Source organism: Portunus trituberculatus, chromosome 48 (assembly GCF_017591435.1).
Source record: "Portunus trituberculatus isolate SZX2019 chromosome 48, ASM1759143v1, whole genome shotgun sequence".
In the NCBI taxonomy this organism is placed as follows: domain Eukaryota; kingdom Metazoa; phylum Arthropoda; class Malacostraca; order Decapoda; family Portunidae; genus Portunus; species Portunus trituberculatus.
This window is the reverse complement of record NC_059302.1, coordinates 27,429,919-27,437,418: the sequence shown is the minus strand read 5'-3', so window position 1 is coordinate 27,437,418 and position 7,500 is coordinate 27,429,919. Positions and strand designations below refer to the sequence as shown.

The 7,500-nt window shown below is 45.9% G+C and overlaps 1 long non-coding RNA gene and 1 other non-coding gene across 2 annotated transcripts in view; one reads left to right on the top strand and one right to left on the bottom strand.

The window, feature by feature from the left end:
- Positions 1–49, bottom strand: part of Trnag-ucc — a 72-nt gene extending 23 nt beyond the window's left edge. The window contains exon 1 of the tRNA in view: positions 1–49. This exon is cut by the window's left edge and continues 23 nt beyond it. This is a non-coding gene — a tRNA (tRNA-Gly).
- Positions 50–2,578: 2,529 nt separating this feature from the next.
- Positions 2,579–4,880, top strand: LOC123498792. Its single transcript, XR_006672795.1, has 3 exons — positions 2,579–2,726; positions 3,021–3,413; positions 3,743–4,880. It is a non-coding gene; the product is annotated as an uncharacterized LOC123498792 (long non-coding RNA).
- The last annotated feature ends 2,620 nt before the right edge of the window (positions 4,881–7,500 follow it).

Genomic DNA, 7,500 nt, shown 5'->3' with positions numbered 1-7,500 from the left:
GGGTCAACTGCTTGGAAGGCAGCTATGCTCACCACTATACCACCATCGCTTGAGAAGAAATATCTTGGTGCTCTCTCTCTCTCTCTCTCTCTCTCTCTCTCTCTCTCTCTCTCTCTCTCTCTCTCTCTCTCTCTCTCTCTCTCCGGTCTCCCCTTACTAGTGCAGTGAAAGCCTTTGATGGCCTCTTTCCCTTCCATCATTCCACCCTCTCACCCTCGCCCTAATCTGTCCTATTATCTTTCACCACACGTCCTCATCGCACACCTTGCCCTCCATTCCGTCACCTCTCCTGCCTCCCCAAACCCTTAACCCCTAACCTTCCCCTTCCTCCTTCATCTGCATCTCCTTATGACTCGCGGTACACTTGCCTCCCTTAGCTGGTATCTTCAGTGTAATCCAACCCCACATGGCTTCTGAAGTCCGTGATATGGTTTGTCTCTCGCGTTACCTGAAGTGATGTTTTGTACTGTTGTGTTGGTTGTTGTATTTCCCTCGGGAGATGCAAGCAGTGTTTCTCTTATGTCACTAAAAATTTCCTCTGATCCGTGTTAGTTGTTGATTGCATTCTCGATACTTGCATTGTCATAATTATTGATACTGTTACTGCACTACTACTACTACTACTACTACTATCATTATTATTATTATTATTATTATTATTATTACTATTATTATTATTATTATTATTACTATTATTATTATTATTATTATTATTATTATTATTATTATTATTATTATTGTTATTATTATTATCATTATCATCATTACCTATCGTCACGAACTAAAATACACCGTCAAGATTCTAAACTTTCCTTTAAACTCACCACTATAAATTTAAAAATATAAATAAACAAGTGGATAAATAAATAAATAAATAGATAAAACAAACCTACTAACATCAATACATACTCATATACTGGAAAACAATCAAACCTGTCTTTCACCTGTTCTCCCATCAGTCACGGCGGCGGCAAGTGTTCACTGGCGAGTAGAAAACCATCAATCAGAGAATTATAAAAAAAAATCGATACAAATCATAAACGCACGAACTAATTACTGCTGACCATTACTATCAACATTATCTCTAAACCAGAAGGTCGAGCTGAAGCAATGGGATAAAAAACACACATTAATATCTACACCGATCATAAACGCACGGGTGGAGGGAGGTAATGAGGGCACAGATGCGCTTAGTAATCCCAGGAATGAATAGATCTTATACTTCACCAAGGTAAGTGAGGCGATAATAGAGGCAGGTGTGTTGGGGTGTTAGTGATGACAATAAAGGCTTTAACGTTTCATTAGAGCGGTGATGGTGATAAAGATACGAAGCATGCAAGGACACAGTCAGATAGAGAGAGAGAGAGAGAGAGAGAGAGAGAGAGAGAGAGAGAGAGAGAGAGAGAGAGAGAGAGAGAGAGAGAGAGAGAGAGAGAGAGAGAGAGAAAGACAGAGAGACAGACAGAGAGAGAGACAGAAACAGACAGAGAAAGAAAGACAGAATATATTCCTTCTTAATCAATAAAAAAAAAAAAGGAAAAGACAAAACACAACCAACTACATACACCAATCAAAGTAAAGCAAACTCAACTCACTCCATCACAATACCAAAACAAATATCAAGAAGAAAAAATAAAAGAGTTTATATTTTTAGACAATGAACCAAAAGCATAGGCAGATGAAGTACTCCAGTCAGTCAAAGCACAGGTGGTCTTCAGCTATCGAGGTAAAAATAGGTGACCTGCTAATTAGTGAGGTCACGAGTGGGGGGAAGCAATAACGAGGCACTAAACACAAGTCCTTCACAAAACTCTCACAGGTGCTCGCCTACTTGTACCCTGGGAGTGAATGGCAAACAGGGGAAAATTACGAGGAGGAGGAGGAGGAGGAGGAGGAGGAGGAGGAGGAGGAGGAGGAGGAGGAGGAGGAGGAGGAGGAGAAAAAGAAGAAAAAGAATAAGAAGAAGAACAACAACAACAACAAGAGGAGGAGGAAGAGGACGAAGACGAAGATGAAGACGAGGAAGAAGACGAGGAGGAAGAGAACGAGGACAAGGAAGAAGAGGAGTACGAGGACGAGGACAAGGAGGAGGGAGAGGAAGAAGAGGAAGAGAAAGACGAAGAGGAGGAAAGGACGTGAAGAACGACGAGGAGTAGAGAGAAGAGGAGGATAACGAGGAGGAACAGAAGAATAAGGAAGAAACACCACATATCCTTAACACCTTCAGTAGAATGACGTGTTTTCTTATTTATTCTGCTCACTATTTGGCGATTTCATACAGCTTCAAAAACTCACGTGGGGATTAAGATAGTGAAGAGTGTGGCCATTAATTTTCTGACCTCCCTAAACCCTTCCTAATGTCAATAAAATCGTCTAATCGCTGTAAAGGGCAGAACACCACCTGACCATCGCCCCTCGTTCTGGATCGTTCGGCCACTCCCGAGCAACACTTCGCTCATTTCTCTCTGCCACGTATGTCTCGAGAACCCTGCTTCTTCCGGTCACTCCACGTCTCGAGGCCCCAGTGAACACCTAACCGAGTCTACCTCGAGCCTTGCCAACACCCAGACAGCAGAGAACTCCCTGGACTCTCCAAGGATTGGCCTCTCCTCTGCTGTCCTGGCTTCACCCTCTACCTGCTTCCCGGCGCCGTCAACGAGTCTGCCTCCAGTGTTGGTGAGATTAGTGTTTCTCTGGCCGTCACTCGCTCTGGAGGGAGAGTCATGGTAAGAGCCGGGTGGTGTGCAAGGTGTCCCTTTTGTTATATTGTGTGTACTTGTGTTGTCCCAAGTTTAGTGAAATTGGAACATTCGAAGCTGTTTATTACCGCCTGCACCGGGTTGTGTAATTCATCCTGGGGCTCAGTTTAGAGGGGGCAGGCCAGTGATGGTTTCGCACCTCGCCCCGCAACAGACTAAATCCTTCATGAGTAATAGTTAATTGCTTCCCTAATAACTTACTTTGAATCCCTTCATGAGTTTATAATAGTTAATTGCTTCCCTTTCTTACGATCTCCTTAGCTTTTAAAGGAGCCGTAGGTAAGGCTGATGTTTGGTCTGCAGCTCACAACGCCTACCCTAAGCATAACACCAGCCATTGGGAGATCTACCTACTGAAAAGGTCAATGAGGCCATTAATGCTAAACCGGACCAAAGAAGCTACTTCCGGATGAAGTGTTATAATTGGGGAAAACGGTCGTGTGAGGTCTTAAGTGTCCACAAAATCTCACAGCCTTTAAAGAACCACAGGACAAATACAAGGTAGGGTTTTGTATGGATGAGCGGTCTCTCCCAGATTATGCAGTTGCCGGCATGATCAATGGCTCCTGGGCTACTACTAGTCAGACACCGGCTGCAACTGCGTGATCGTCTCTGAGAAGGCAGTGCCTGATGCTGGCGTCTCGGCGACATAAGGTAAGGACGGGAAGATATTTTTCCAACCATTAGGTGCTATATAAGATGTCCATATTTCAAGCATTGGATTGATAATGCTATCCTAGCTCCAATGAAGCGTGCTTGTCTTTGGCAGCATCTCGGGAGCTCATAGTTCTGATGAGCCGTCTCATAAATAGCAAAGCGCCATCCTCCTCGCTTCAAACCTCAGTCAGTGATTTGGCTATGCTTCAGTCTCCTCTGCCCACTGCCTCTTCTTTTCCTCCAGCCTTAGAAGAGGAGCTGCTATTAATGTGAGCATATGCTGTAGAAACCCGCAGAATGAAGTGTTCATCCTCTAGTTTTGCCAGAATTGCAACCCTTGGACGTGACTCCAAAGTTAACACCGGTGAAGAGGAGCGGACAAAGGACGGCACTACTTTTGTTACCTTCGTTGTACTGGACTTCTCTACTGGAAGTGTTTGACCTCGAAACATCCAGCAAAGGTTAGTAAGCTCACTCTTGTTCCTAAGGATTGTCGACCAATAATCCTGTCTGTTGGCCGTGAAAACCCTTTAGCAGGTCATTTCTCTCGCAGAAAGACCTTGAAGGTATCCAGCCACTTCCTGGGATGGGCGCGGATATTAGACTTCTGTCGATCCTGTGGCGTCTGTCAACGATTGTCTGCCAAAGGAGTCTGACCAGCACCTCTCCATCCTCTTCCAATTATAACAGAACCTTTTCCCAGAGTGGCAGTAGATTTGGTTGGACCACTGTCTCCCCATCCTCAGAAGGCCACGGGTACATCCTCATTTTAATCGACTGCCACTGGATTCCCAGAAGCCGTGCCACTGAAGGAAATAGACTCCATCTTCGTTGCTGAGGCCTTACTATCCATCTTCGCTAGAGTCTGTATACCACGAGGAATTCTCACTGATTAAGTTGTTAGGGACTCCTTTATTTAGGACTCCATTTCATCCTGGCACTAATGGTCGCATTGAACGTCTACATGCACCACTTAAAACTTCCCTACGAAAGCTCTGTAAGGACCGCCCTCGAGAGTGGCACAGATACTTGATTCCTACATTATTCGCCCTCAAGAGATATCCAGCGATAGAACCGGTTTCTCCGCCTTCCAACCTCTCTATGGAAGGACTGTTTGGGACCTCCTCCGCCCTTGGAAGTCTATGGGAGGACCGGAACCTGAAGGACGACGACCGATCCGGTTTCCGCTACGTGGTAGAGCTACAGGAGAAGCTAGCAGAGACCGCGCAGATCGCCACTAACAATGCAGACATCAGTGCCTCGAAATATAAGACCTACTTTGACATCAAAGTGAAGATACAGTTTCAACCTGGCGATGAAGTCCTTCCCAGCGATTCCAGCAAGCTTTAGAGCGACAAGGTAAGGGTGATTGATTACCTAATTGATTGTCCCCAAGGTCCGAAATTGTACCACGTCAACCTCTTAAGACGTTACATCCGTCGTGCTAGTGCCAGCTTTGCCGAAGTCTTAGACGAAGTGTCAACACCGAAGTCTTAGACGAAGTGTCAACACCTGAAGAGACCGAAGAGTATGTCCCGGAGAACAACCACCTTATTTGTGAAGAAGAGTGCTGCTCATTGCCAGTGACACCTGATGGCTGCTCCGACAAGGGTAGACGATCCAGGATCAACCCAAATTTAACTTCACAAGCTGACATTGAGTATCTCCTGTCAGAGTTTGACTGTTTTTTCTGATGTTCCTGGGTGTACTTCCTGTTGGAATCATCCTATGGTCTTCTCAACATTGTTCGCCGGTCGTGATGGTTCCTAAGCCAGACAACACTTATCGGATGGTCATCGACTACCGTAAACTCGACAGCTAGTCTTTCAGGCTGAGCCCAGCTGCAACACTGAAGAAGATATGTGCATGTTTTCCGGTTCAAGATTCTTCACTGAGTTGAATCTCAACAAGGCTTATTACCAAGCCCCTTTGACAGAGCCATGCCACTGACAGCCTTCCCAACCCACGTGAGCCTAATGGAGTTCACCAGACTACCTTTCGGCCTGGTCACTTCTTGTGCCATCTATATCAAGCTCGTGCGCATTGTTCTCTCGGGACTCGCAAACGTGACCTTTTATTTTGTTAATGTTTTTATACTCTTCAGACTGGGCCCTGCATTTAAAGACCCTTCATGCTGTGCTGGACAGGATCAGGACCCATGGACTTGTACTCAAGATCTCCAAGTGCCATTTTGGATTCCCTTCCATTCTATACCTTGGATTCATTTTGGGAAGTGACTGTCTTCAACCCCAGCCTGACAAAGTGGAAGCGCTCTTTAAGATACCACCCCCGTCCACTAAGAAACTTCTACGAGGATTTATTGAAATATTGAGTTTCTACAAGTCTTTTATCCCTCAGGCATCCTTCCTCACTGCCCCTCTGACTGATCTGCTACATAGACTGTTCGTGAGCCCCTTGCCTGGACGGACGAGTTGCAGGCCTGTTTCGACCAGCTCAAATTAATCCTCTCTTCTAACCCCATACTTAGTTTCCCCAATCCTAGCCATCCTTCCGTACTTAGAACGGACGCTTCCACCCGAGGGATCTTAGAACGGACGCGACGCTTCCACCCGAGGGATTGGAGCGGCTTTACTTCACTATCATCTTGGCATTCGTCATCTAGTTGCGTATGCTACCAGAAAACTGCTCCTCGGGGAAACCTGGTATTCTACCATTGAGAGGGAATGCCTAGGTATAGTATTCTCCATTCTCGTTTGATTTTTTCCTCGGAGGGAAAGAATATACTTTGGAAACGGATCGCAAACCCCTCACCTATATGTACACCTTCAAACAGATCACAAACCCCTCACCTATATGCACCTTCAAAGGCAAGAATGATCGCCTTCTCAGAGATGGAGTCTAGGACTGCAACCATACAAATTCAGGGTCGTTCATGTTGCTGGAGCTGACAATCTGTGCTGACCTCAGGTGAGTTAAGATATTTTCTTCTATCCTTTCTTTTCTCCAGAAGGCATCGCATTCCCTAGGAGTGTTCTACAAGACTACCGTGGCGTGGAGGGGGGAGTTATGTAAAGGGCAGAACACCACCTGACCATCACCCCTCGTTCTGGATTGTTCGGCCACTCCCGAGCAACACTTCGCTCATTTCTCTCTGCCACGTATGTCTCGAGAACCCTGCTTCTTCCAGTCATCCACGTCTCAAGGCCCCAGTGAACACCTAACCGGGTACCTCGAGCCTCGCCAACACCCAGACGGCAGGAAACTCCCTGGTCTCTCCAAGGACTGTTCTCTCCTCTGCTGCCCTGGCTTCACCCTCTACCTGCTTCCTGGCGCCGTGAACGAATCTGCCTCCAGTGTTGGTGAGATTAGTGTTGTTCTGGCCCTCACTCCCTCTGAGGGAGACTCCTGGTGAGAGCCGGGTGGTGCGCAAGGTGTCCCTGTTGTTGTTATTGTGTATACCTATGTGTTTTGCAGGTCTATTAAACTCTGAACCATTCGAAGCTGTTTATTACCGCCCCCACCGGGTTAAGTAGTTCATCCCGGGTCCAGTTTAAGAGGGGACAGGCCAGTGATGGTGTTTCGCCCCTGCAACAAATAGACTAAACTAGTAAGTAATTACTTACAATCCCACACAAAACTCGTGGTAAAAACGCGTCCCAGTACTGAGGTCAAAACACGCATAACAAAACCTAATAACAAAGGAAATGAAAACGAAGACAAAAGGATAAAAAAAAAAATTCTCCTCTTTACTACTTCTGGATAAGAGTTTTGCTGACTACTTCTGGATAAGAGTTTTGCTGCGGACAGATATTGAACTCGGGAGAAAAACATGTATCGAGTAGATTTGCTTTCACTGACGGTCTCTGATGTTCGTTCCTGTTACCTTCCAGTGCAGCAATGTTCAGCTACTTATTGATCAGAACGTCAGGATGTATCTACGCCCTTCAGACTCCTTGCTTCCCAGAAAACTTGTATCGTCAGTGTTGAGTATATTGGCTTTCACTGACGGTCTCTGCTGCTCGTTCCTGTGTTACCTTCCAGTACAGCAATGTTTCAGATACTTATTCATCAGCGTGTCAGGACGCCTTGCTTCCCACCACCGCCCTCGAAGTGCATTATGGGT